This window comes from Aspergillus lucknowensis, assembly GCF_044049455.1.
Source record: "Aspergillus lucknowensis strain CBS 449.75 chromosome Unknown BJX67scaffold_33, whole genome shotgun sequence".
Lineage (NCBI taxonomy): Eukaryota > Fungi > Ascomycota > Eurotiomycetes > Eurotiales > Aspergillaceae > Aspergillus > Aspergillus lucknowensis.
The window spans coordinates 175,422-189,261 of record NW_027263577.1 but is presented as its reverse complement, the minus strand read 5'-3'; positions in this window follow the sequence as shown (position 1 = coordinate 189,261).

The following is a 13,840-nucleotide window of genomic DNA, read 5'->3' as shown; positions in this document are numbered from 1 at the left end:
AGAGAGCAGTTTTATAATAGTTATACCCTGTATCTAGTATTCCTAGCTAGATAAATCATGTAAGAAATTGGAAGATTTAAGTTGTTGTAACAAGTATATATAGTTAGGTTAAAAATATGTTATCCCTAAGCCATCCTTTTTTAATACAGAGTGGAAATATCTCGTGGTAGTATAGCAAGAGCTCTAATCAAAAAACTTGGAAATTCAAGAGTAGATTAAACTATTACTAGCCTATTCATGTTGCATCTAAAAACAAGAACAGCTCCTTAATTACCATGCGGGTGATTTTATTTCCCATGAAATCAAAGAGATTAAAGAGTTAGAAAAGTTGGAAGAGGAAGAGTACAAATAAAAGGAAATTAAAGAAGCATAACAAGTATTAGTTATTTTAAATAAAACCTTGCAGGCCTTTGTCGCCCAGACTACTAATACTTTCTTATTATTTTCTTTGGAGGACTTTTTTTTAACTAGTTTATTACTAGAATTCTAGAATCTTCTTAGGGCAATTAAGGTGCCTGATTAGTTCCTAAGAGTTATTTTTAGGTAGGTAACCTTTCTATTTAACAAGATATTAAATCTAACCTTTCTCTATTTATTAGTCTAGGATTCTTTTGACTTTATACTTCTTATTAACCTTAATTATTTTATTATTAGTATTTTCTAGATTTTTTATTAGTTCAAGTAATAAGATATAGAATACTAGATAAACTTGTATTCTTGCTAGTAGTATTAAGTAGTAGTTATTATTTACAAGTTTCTTTTTAATTTTAAATAGTCTATATTTTATAGTATTAAGTTTATTACTTAGTTATTTACTTTTAATATTAAAGTTCTTTTTTTTTATTATCTATTATAGTAGGTAAACCTTCCTTCTTTTTTAAAGTTATAATATATTTTTATACTTCTTGTTATAATAAAATTTTATCTTTTCTTTTACTTATTTAATATTATTAGTTATAAATTAATATAATACCTTTATATAAGTAACATGTACTAATATTATATTTAATTATTTTTTAGCTAGTAGTATTTCCTAATATATTCTAGAATTTCTCCTAAGATTTATATAATAAGGTATAATTATTGCATTTTTTATATTATTAATTATAAATTAAGCTATAGGTAATAATTCTACTTAATTATCCTAGTTCTAATCTATATAGTATTATAAATATTATTTAATTAACTAAATTATTCTTTCTGTTTGTCTATTTATTTGTTAATAATTAGTAATAAACATATCTTGTCTTGTTTTACATGCTTCTATAAGTATTTTCTAAAACTTTAATATAAATAGCTTGTCTTAGTTAGAAATTATTTATTTTAGTAGTCTAGTCCAAGTAAATACTTCCTATAGTATTAGATATACTAACTTTTTTATAATTATATCCTTTTATATTAGTTAGATAATCATGTATTTTATATATTTATATATAATTATGATTATATCTATATATATAATCTTTATAATAGAATCTCTTAATAATAGTAATTCTTAGATAAAATTAATTATAATACTTTTCTATAGTTTTATTAGGATTTCTAGTATTTATATTTTGCTATATAGTTAATATTATAATTACTTATTTTTATTATATTTATTATATTATATAATATAGTCCTATACTTTTTTATATATTTATAAAAAGTAATATACTTGTTAAATCTTTTTTATTATTTTCTTAATCCCTTGGTATCCTTTAGATAGTAGGTTATAATACTTTTAAATTACTTTTCTAACTATTTTATTAGGTACTATAATTATTTTATTTTATAGTAATACTCTATTACTTTTTTTAATATTTCTTATATTAAACCTTTAAGTTTAGATTATTCTATCTTTTTTTTATTCTTTCTTAAGTTATACAAGAAACTTATAATTATTTATTATAACTACTATTACTAGTTATACTTCTTGGTTAAATTATAACCTATCTTTATTAACCTTTAGCATGTTTATTTCTAGGTTCTTAATATTAACTATATAGTTAAGGTTTTTGTTTAGCATGTCTGCTATAATATTTTTTTTATTAATATGCTTAATCTTGAATTAATATTATAAAAACTCTTGAGCCTATTATACTTATTATTTTTTAAGTTCTTTTATTATTATAAAGAATATTAAATTCTTGTAATCTATTTAAATAATTATTTTATACTTGGCTCCCTATAAGTAATATTTTTAATACTTAAATCTTTCTATAATTATAAGTATCTCTTGGTTATAAGTATTATAATTTTTTTTAGCTTAGATTAGCTTTCTTAAGTAAAATAAAACAGGTTATAGTTTTTTATTATTACTTTTTTACTTAAGGATTATTCCTATTCCTTCTCTTAATATATCTATTTTTATATAATTCTATTATTCTAGATTATGTAGTTATAAAATTAGTACTTTTTTAATTATTTTTTTTATTAAATCTATTAATTCCTATTCTTTTTATTCCTAGATAAATAGTATATTATCCTTAAGTAACTTTATTATTAGTTATAAATTTTATACATGTTAATAGAGATATTCCTATATATATTCTAATATTTCTAGAAATTCTTATACTTCTTTCTTGTTAGTTAATATAGGCTAGTTTAATATTATATTAACCTTTTCTTATAGTATCTACTATCCTTCTAGTATAAACTTTATATCTAGATATTTAATCTTGGTAATATTAAACTTATATTTTTTAATACTAAGTATAAGTCTAGCTTCTATTATTATTATTATAACTTCTTGTATATATTTCTCGTGCTTTCTTGGATCTTGTAAATAAATAATTATATTATTAAAATAGATAGTAATAGTCTTGTTTAAATATTATTATAATATATAGGTTATAAATGTTATCAAAGCAACAACCTCTCGTGCGCTTCTAACCCCGGGCTCTCACATGGGACTTCTGAAGGATTTAGATTAACTTGTCTTACCTAGTATAATCATATCTAACAAGTATAGAGACTTGTTATAGTTAGATAAAAGTTAAGGTAAAAAGGTAGGGCTAGCCTATAATATATATTCTATAGCCTATAAAATAAGTACTAGATAAGTTACTTTGCAAAGATCCTTTAAACTAGTTACTCTAGAATAATAATAATATTAATTATAAAGATAGGAAAACTAGATATAGTAGTAATAAGCATCTTTAAGTATTTCTAAGTCCCTACTATTTTTCTACTTTTAAGATAGTATACTAGATAGTATATCTAATTAGGTTGCCAGGTCCTATATACTATTTTCTTATTCTTAAGATAGTATACTAGATAGTATATAGTTATATAGTCTATTTTAAGGTAACTCTATTTACTATATCCTTAAAGTAATTTAAAATTCTTTCTTATAATAATTCCTATTTTTTTTGTTCTTGTAGTAGGTTATAGTAGTTATATAGTAGCTATAGTTTTAAACCATAGTCTTTCTATTATACTTGAAGGATACATAGTATTTCCTTGTAATAGTAATTGTTGTTTATATAGGTATATAGTCCATGGGTTATATTCTTATAGTATTACTTGTTCTTGTCTTAGAGTTAGGCAATACTTAGGTTTATTAGTTTATAGTCAAGATTGGATTTAAATCCAAAATAGCTCTTGGTAGCTGGTTAGTAGCCTAAGGCTTCCTAGTCTTGATTTTTTGCCTTATAACTCTGCTCTACTAACTATAGGCTAAAGGTTTATAATATTATCTCCTTCTCTTTTAGTTTTTGTCTGTGAAAATATAAATAGTATAGATTTTCCTATTATCTTGGTAAGTCTCTTGTTTTCTTAAATTTTCTTTATAATAGTTTATTATGCCTTTTAAGCAGAATTACCTTGCTAATTGTTTTTATTAGTCCAAATAGATTTCTACCAATAGTATCCCTGTTAATAACCCCTGTAAATACTATTTCTTGCATGGTATGGTTTGTATAATAAATTTAAAAAGTTGAAATTGTATATTATATACTTGTTATAGTTAGAAATGCAAAAAACAATTTTATATTAAAAAGTAGTAAAATAATCTTGAACAAGATTAAGTAAAAGTATTTGCTAATTTAGAGAAGGCCTAGTACTTATAGCTAGAATACTCTTAAAAGATGCAAGAGGCTATATCCAAGATCCTTCAATTACAAAAACAAGAGAGGTTTTTTAAAAAGTATAGGTTAAGAATATTGGATCATAATACAACTGTAATAGATTAGTTGGATAAGAAGGATCCTTTAACTACTAAGGATCTCCAAGAGCTAGAGTGCCTTGCTAACAAGCACAAGGCTACTACTTAACTTGCTACTATATTAGACAATCCTAGTCTGACTTAGATAATTAGGTCTCCATCCTTCTAGTAGAATGTTAACTTTTTTATACTAGATGCTGCTAGTAGTATTTCTAGATTTTTTAGGCACAGCTTATTAAGTTCTTAATAGGTTCCCAAGTGTTTTCTAAAGTATTATATCCTTTCTATTATATAAGGTATTGTAATTATCTACTGACTTTCTAGTAGTCTAGGATTTTCTTAACTTTATATTCCTATTTCTCTTCTTTAATTTTAATATTATTAGCAATTTTAGTATTCTCTAATGCTGGTTCTAATAGTAATATATAGAATACTAGATATATCTTTTTTATAGATTTAGATAGCTTTAATTAATAGTTAACTAGCCCTAATTTCTTGTTAATTTTAAATAGTCCAATTTATACATGGTCGAGTTTCTAACTTGGTTGTTTAGTTTTGATATTTCTATAGAGTAGGAATACTTTCCCCCTTTTTTTAAAGTCTAGTACCTTCTAGCGCCCTTTATTATAGTAAAGTTTTATCTTGAGGTTAATAAACTCAAGATCCTAGGTAAGTTATATTTAGATTCCTTTAAGTTTTTATATAAAGTGGTTGGCTTCTTCTATAACTAGTTCTTTTTAGATTAGTTTACTATACAAGTTTAGGTAATATCTATAATTTGCTTTAAAAGGTATTATTCCTGTTATATTATAGATTAAGTTGTTATATGCAAACTAAGCTATAGATAGTTGCTCTTCCCAGTTATCTTATATATAGTTTATATAATATTATAGGTATTACTTAATTATTTGGTTAACCCTCTTAGTTTATCTATTTAATTATAGTCTATATATAGTAGTTATATATAGTTTAATTCCTATAATATTAGTTACTAATTTCTAAAATTTAGATATAAATAACTTGTCTTGGTCTAATATAATATATTTTAGTATTTTATAGTTTATAATAACTATATTAATAAAAATAGTTGCTATTTTTTTTGCTATTATAGTTATTTATATTAGTTCTAAGTAGATATATTTTATTAGTTAGTCCAAGATTACCACAAGATAATTATACTTTTCTTTTCCTTATTATGCTTCTGGTAGTAGCCTGATAAAGTTAACTATAATCTATTCTTATAGTTATTATAGAACTTTTAGATTCTATAATTTTCTATATAATATATGCTACTTTAGTTTGTCCTATAAATATATTTTATAGTTATTAATATAGCTTTTAACCCTCTTTTTTATATTCTAGAAGTAGTAGTTATATCTAATATATTTATATATTTAGTCTATACTAAAATATCCATGTGCTAGTATATTATAATATTTTTTAATAACTTATGGAACAAGTATTAGTAGAATATAGATAAGTCCTTTAATTTAGAAAATCCTATTCTTCTCTAGTACTTCTAGCATGGATATAAGGACTTATTATATTAGCTTATCCTCCTTTATGGCTTTCTTAATTATGTTAATTATAGTGCCTAATAACTATATAGTAGCTGCCAGGATTATTAGATTATTTCTAAGTATTCTGTCTTTGTTTTTCCTTAGAATTACTAGTCAAGGTTTTCTAGTCTTGTCCTTGTAATCTAGTTATCTGCTAAGAGTATTAGCTTAGCTATTTTTCATGTCTTTATAGTACTTAATTTGGTAGTTATATTATAAGAGTAGCTCTACCTATCTTGCCTATCTTCTTGTTAACTTTTTAATTATTATAAAGTAGGTAAGGTTTTTATAGTTAGACTTTATAGTAATAGTATATCTTGCTTCTTGCAAGTAGACTTTCTAATATTTAAATACTACTATAATAGCTAGCAGTTTTTTATCATGGATATTATAATTTATTTCTAGTCCTATTAGTTTTCTTAACTAGAATCCTACTAGTCTTGGTTTGCTATTAGGTCCTGACTAAGTTATTCTTACTCTAATAGTATAGTCTAATATATTAGTTTCTAGTATTATAAGTAGCTCTAGGTTATATTATAGTATAATTAGTACTATAGTAATAGCTTTTTTTATAGTATTAAAAGTTTTCTATTATTCTTTTGTTTATTTATATGCTTGTTCTTTTTAAAATAGCTTAAATAAAGGTGCTATATAAAATATATATTGGTTAATATACTTTTAATAGTAATTCAAGAGTTCTAGAAACTATTATAGTTTCTTTAGGTTTTTTAGTATAGGCTATTCCCTGATAGCTATTATTTTAGAGACTTTAGATTTTAGCCTGTTTATAATAATCTAATAGCCCAGGAACTTAGTTTCTTAGACATGGAATTCATATTTTTTAAGTTTGTACTATAATTTGGCTTTCTTTATTCTTTTAAGGACTTGCTTGACATGCTTTACATGCTATTTCCTATCTTTCAAGAAGACTAATATATTGTTAAGATATGCAAGCGCGAATTTGTTTATTAGTTGAGGTAGATTCTCCTTGTTATCCTTTTCCTCTTCTTTATTTTTTTTGTTTTTGGGCTTTAGTACTTTGTTAATAAACCTTTAAAATATTAGTAGTGTGTTAGTAAGCCTAAATAGCATTACCAGGTATTTATAAAAGCTGAATTTTGTTTAAAATGCTATTTTCCATTTTTCTCCTTTTATAATTCTAATATAGTAGTAGGTATTGGTAATATTAAACTTGGTAAACTATACTACCCCTTGAATTTTGTCTTGGATTTTCTAAATCAAGGGTAATAGGTACTAGTCCTTGATAATCATGTTGTTGAGTAGTTAGAAGTTAATACATGATTAGTTACTTCTTTTTTTTTTTAGTATAAATAGGACTTTATATCCTATTAGTAAGTATAAAAATTGGATATTTTCTTTTTTAAGTTGGTTGTTAATATATTCCTTTAATACTCAGGATTCTTGATTGTTTAATAGTAGAATCTGTTTATAATTCAGTTTAACACCTTTCTTAATAGATATAGTATAATTGTGAGGCCTATAAGGTAGTAACTCTAGTTTATTAGGTTATTAGAACATGTCCTAGAATCAACTATACTTATCTAGGATAGTTAGTTCCTTATAGACCTGGTTACTTGTAACTAGTATTCTTTAAAATCTTACTTCTTTACTATTTATAATAATTTTGCTATTTATAATATTACTAATAGCCTAACTAGGTAAGTTTATTAGCTATATCCTCTCTAATAATCTTGATATTGCTATAATAATTTGTTTTACTAGACTTTTAGTGCCTGTGGATTAATTACTAGTCTTTAATCCCCCTGTAGATTGCTTGGTCTTATACTTTGCTATATAAGCATGCTATAGGGTACTAGCCCCTTCTAGTCCCTTTTACTTCTTGGGCTATTTGTTATTTCTCTACTAGATTTTTCTTTTGATCTAGTTAATATCTAGGTTAAGATTCTCAAGCTATAGGATCCCTAATACTATATTATACTTGCCCAAGAGTATAACATTAAAACTTAGTTTAAAAGTCCTTTTCTTTACTATAACAGGCAGAGGTCCTAACTTGACTATTAACAAGGTATTTCCTAGGTTTTCCCTGTTTAGTCCTGCTATAGATATTAGTATTTCCTTTTAAATACTTTTAATTCCTAGTTTTCCTATAAAACTTGGGCTAATATAGTTTTCTATAGCTTCTAAGTTAATCAAGATATAGGCTTGCCTTCCTTATACTTTAGCAAGTTAGGTAAAGTATTTTCCTACCCAAGTCTTAGTAGCCACAAGGTACTATTCTTCCTATTTTAGTACTTGTTCTTCTTGCCTTAGATATAGAAAATAGTTTCTAAGCTTAGCCTAGTAGTATATAATATAATAATTCTTATAGCAAGCTATCTAATAGTATATTTTATGTTCTAGATATTGCTAGTATAATTTATATAAGTATTGCTTTTTTTAGTATGGATATAAGTTATTCTAGTTAATTATTCTTGGCTATCTTGGCTAGTAGCATGTAATTTGCTTAGTATCCTTATAGTATATATAATATAAGTTATAGCATGTTAGCTATAGTATATTATTATACCTGGAATACCATGTATTAGTATTAATATATTTATACTAATCCTGCTAGTATAGTAGATGCCTTTTAAACTCCTGGGACTACTTGTTAAATAGTTTGTATAGTTACAAGTAGTAGTTACTATTATTCTATCTATAAATAGTATAGGTTTCTAGGTGCTTGTTACAAGTTTTAATATACTTCTACTAATAATCCTTGGTTCTTTCCTAACATATTAGATCCTGATATAGGTATTAATTAAAGAAATCTCTTAAACCTTTAATAAGTTTTCAAGGGTCTTTCTGCATGGCTGTAATAATATTATCTATCTAATAGGCAAGCTTGTCTTTGCTAGTCTTTAAAAATTTAAGTTATTATCTCCAATATTATTTATTCTCGCGTAGCCTAGTAGCCCATGGCTAATACTAGCATGGTTTGTATTTTTTAGTATTATCTTCTTGTGGGGCTTTTTCTTCTAGGGTTATAAACCTACTACTAGATCCCTTCTTTCTAGATTTAAGGCCTTCTAGCTATATTCTATATTATTTATTAAGTAGGTTAACTTTCTATATAATTACAGGAAAGTTGCTATATTCTCCCTCCTAAACTAGCTTGTTATTAGTAGCTTTATTATAGTAGGACCTACCTATCCTCTCAGCTTCTTCTTTATTAGTTCGTGAAATTATAGCACTAAGCTAATATTTTGGCTAGTGTAGCAATTCTTTTTAGAGGATTCTATCTAGCTACTTAATTGTTTTTTTAATATTTGCAAGAATTTTGGTAATTACCTTGAGTATCTTCTTTTTCTTGTATACCTTGCTAGCAATATTAGTAATCTACTTAACATACCTTTTAATATCTATTCCTGTATCCCCAGGTAATATAGCTATTGCTCCTGGTAGGATTAGTATAAGGTTTAGATCCTATCCTCTAGTATTTTGTCCAAGCTTATTCCAAGCTGCTAGAGATATACTTTACCTTCTTCTAGTAGCATCCTAGGTATTATTTATTATAGCATGCTTATCCTAAGCTAAGGCCCTTTTAACCTCTTCTAGGGAATCATGGGTTATAGTAGGTGTCTTGCTAGCATTATTATCCTACTTCCTAGTTATGTTTAGTATTATAACTTCCTGTATGGCCCTTAGTTAATATTATCTAGCTCCCCTTTAGGGTCTTTAGCCATGCTATTTCTGCTTCTTGCAATCTACTACTCTATAACTAGATTTGCTATAAGAAAAGTATAGATTTTTTTTCTAGCAACAATCTTGTTCTACCTTAGAGATTATTATATCTAAGTTTATAGGTCAAGATCTATATAGGTTGCTATTTCCCTGAGGTCTAGTCTAGAGTTATTAGTTATTATTAGTATAATAGCTATTATATCTACCCTGATTCCTTCTAGAATAGTATCCCCTATGGTTTTATTAGTCTTGTTATTCCCTTAGCTTTCTAAGCTGGTTTCCTATCCTAGATACTAGGTTATATATCCCTACTAGGGTATTAAGCCTAGGTAAAAATACTATTTTCTTCTAGATATTGTAATCTAGGGCCCTCTTAAAGTAGTATATAAAAGTATTATCTTCCTATATTAGGTATAATATGATTTGTTAGAACTCCAAGATAAGTATGCCTATATCCCTCCTGGATTGGTATATCTTCCTAATCTGCCTTTTAGCATTATAGGTTTTATTAATATCTCTAAAGACACGAGTAAGCTGCTCCTTGAAGTAGTTGTAGCTTGTAAATAGCTGCCTGGTATTACTAGCTAGTTTATCTCTGTCTTCTCTAGCTTCCTGCTATTCTCTTATAAAAGGCTTAAACCACTTATATATTTTTCCTTTGAGGTAGGTAGATACAAACATAACCTTGTCAGCCTTGCTGACTAACTTGTCCTAGTTAATATTAATAAAGGTCTGTATCTATATAAGGAAGAAGTATAGCTTGGTTTAATTGCTATCAAAGGGTTCAGGTGCCTTAACCTTTAAGGCCTTGGTCTTAAGTTTAGTCTCAAGCATGAGAATATAGTCCTAGAGCTGCTCTAGTATCTCCTAATACTTCTTAGAAGTTTTATTATTTTTAGATATATTAAATTGCTAGTTCAGGTTACTAGTAACCTGATTAATAACCCTAGTTTGCTTGTTAAGTTGTGCTTGTATTCTAGCAATAGTCTCTTGCAGGATTTTACTTTTAGAAGGTATAGTAACTTGGTACTAGTACTAAGATATTATATTAGTAGCTTTAAGTTAATTTAAGGTACAACTTGTACTAACTAGTGATTAATTTATTATTAAAGTAATAATCTTTCATGCACTTCTAACCCTGGGCTCTCACACGGGACTTCTAAAGGATTTAGATTAACTTGTCTTACCTAGTATAATCATATCTAATAAGTATAGAGACTTATTATAGTTAGGTAGAAGTCAAGATAAAAGGGTAGGGCTAGCCTATAGTATATATTCTATAGCCTATAAAGTAAGTATTAGACAAGTTACTTTATAAAAATCCTTTAAACTAGTTACTCTAGAATAATAGTAGTATTAATCATAAAGATAGGAAAGCTAGATATAATAGTAATAAGCATTCTTAAGTATTCCTAAATTCCTACTATTTTCCTACCCTCAAGATAGTATACTAGATAGTATATCTAATCAGGTTGCCAGGTCCTATATACCATTTTCCTACCCTCAAGATAGTATACTAGATAGTATATAGTTATATGGTCTATTTTAGGGTAACTCTATTTACCACGTCCTTAGAGCAATTTAAAATTCTTCCTTGTAATAATTCCTATTTCTTTTATCCTTGTAGTAGGCTATAGTAGTCATATAGTGGCTATAGTTTTAAACTATGGTCTTTCTATTGTACTTGGAGGATACGCAGTATTTCCTTGTGATGGTAATTATTATCTATATGGGCATGTGGTCCATGGGTCATATTCTTGTAGTATTGCTTGTCCTTATCTCAGAGTCAGGCAATACTCAGGTTTATTGGTTTGTAGTTAAGATTGGATTTAAATCCAAAGTGGCTCTTGGTAGCTGGTTGGTGGCCCAAGGCTTCCTAGCCTTGACTTTCTGCCTTGTGACTCCGCTCTGCTGACTGTAGGCTGAGGGTTCATAACAATAAACCTAGTAAATTCTATAGATAATTATATTAGTCCTATAGGTATAACTATCTATTAATATAACCCTAAATCTATTAGAAAAGCTATTAAATATTAATCTTCTTTTTATAATAGGATATTATAGTATCCCTATTAAATATTAAATATAATTATAATTTTTGCTTCTTGTAGCAAGTCTCTTTTTTATCTTATATATAGTATCTTATTAGTATTTTTAATTATAAGATTATTTAGCTATTAAAAGTCAAGAACAAGTTGCTTTTTACTATCTTTCTTAGATATAAATATAGGTCTAGTTAAGTATAGTAAATCTAATTTTTTAATATATCTAGTAGTATAGAATTTTTTAATAAATTCTTATTTTAGTTTTAGCTTTTCTAGCAATTTCCTAAATTATTAAACTTGTTTTAGCTTTATTTTTTTAACTAGTAGTATTTTAGCTTTATAATATATATTATATCTTAGTAGTTAATAATCTAGTTTTATAAATAATTTAATAAACTTATAGTATTTCTTTAGTAATAATTTCTTGATTTTAGTAAGTTTAGCTTTATAAATTTTTTTTAGTTTTAGCCTGGAATATCTATTTTCCTAGAGTTAGATACCTGTTCTATTGTTCCTAGTTATCTATTTGTTTAATATCTTATATATCTTTTCTATTATTACTAATAGTTTGGTCTTTGTTTTAGAGGTTATTATTATTATTTAATCCTTATTACTAGAGATTTTCCTTAATTCTCCTCTAATACTATAAGCTTAAATATTATAATCTTGTTTTTCCATAACTAGCTAGCATTTTTTAATTACAACTTTTTTTTCTTCCTAACTAATACTTGGTTCATGGCATTCCTACAACTATATTATACTAACTTTTATTTATTAGCATAATCCTAAATATTAATTCTTTAATATATATTCCTAAATCTATTCAGGTTGCCTCTATTTTTATCTTAGGTTTATTATATAGCAACTTTCCTCTAAATCTAATAATTTAAACTTAATTTCTAGTTAGTTTAGATTTAATTCCATGATATTTAGTAAATTCAGGTTTTATAAATTCTATTATTACTTCTAAGTTTATTAAGATTCTTGTATTATATCTATTAATTATAGCAAGTATAACAAGCAATATCTAATTCTTAATTATATAAAGCTAGACTTTTAATTAATATTTCTTGTATTATTTCTGTTTTTCTTTATAATAGTAATTCTTGTTATATAGTATTACTAGCTATTCTTTAGGGTAGCAGATATATTTCTTAATCTTGTAATTATATATTATTAGATTATAATAATATAGATATCCTTTACTTGTAAAAATATAATTATAGTTTTTTTTTATAGGGCAATTATAGTCTAGTTTATCTAATATACTTGGTTTCTATAGATACTATCTATACTCTTATTTCATGTAGATATGCTTTTTATAAAAATTATTATAATAAAATATTTAGTTAATATTTTAGTATAATATCCCTCTAGTAGTTAGGTAGTAATTATATAAGTAGTTTTATATATATCTAATTTACTTATTATAGAAGCATGTTCCTTATAAGTTTAATATTTATTCAAGTTCTTCTACTATCTATTTCTATACTTCCCTATATTTAGGGTATAGTAGAAATATCTAGTCTTTATATTATTTATATTCTATAATATAATCTTGCTATATTTTCCTAGACTATTTTTAGCATGTTATTTATAGTAGCATGCAAGTATAAGATTTATTTTCTAAAAAATTATTAATTTTATAATTTCTATCTTCTTATAGGATTTCTATCTATATTTCACAAGTCTTATACTAAGTTATTACTATTTTATTAGTATTTTAAACTATTAACTATCCATAAAACTTGTTAGTTAAAAAAAAGATTTTATTATTATTATTTTTTTTTTTTTGCTAAATAGTATTATTAATTATTTATATTAGTAGATTTATGCTAGTATACTTTGCAATAATTTATAAGTAATTTATTTATATTATATAATATTTAAGCCAACCTCTTTTTAAAGTCTAGTAAATATCTTTTCTATTTCTTAGTATCTAATATTAATTTTTCTTTACTTTTTTTCTAGTACTATTCTTTTCTTTCTTTTTTTCTTTTATAGTACTAAGTCTTTCTATCCTTCTTATTGCTAGCTTCTATATTTTTTTTTATAAATTTTTATATTAATTTCCATGTTTATAACTATATTAGCTAGTCTCTTTATATTTTCTTGCTATTCTTTATATAGCTTATTTAATCTTAAGATAACTATTATATTATCTTCTATATTAACAAGTATATATATAGTATTAATATCTTTGCTTGTATATACTAGTTACTATTCCTAGTTTATTAGCTTAGTTATTAAATAGGCAGTATTAGCTTGTATAGTTATTATTATAATACTTATTTGTAAATTATAAGTAGCTAGTTCTTGATTTTTCTTATTATAATATTTTTTTATAATATATCTAGGTTTTTTATACTTGTAATATTTACTAT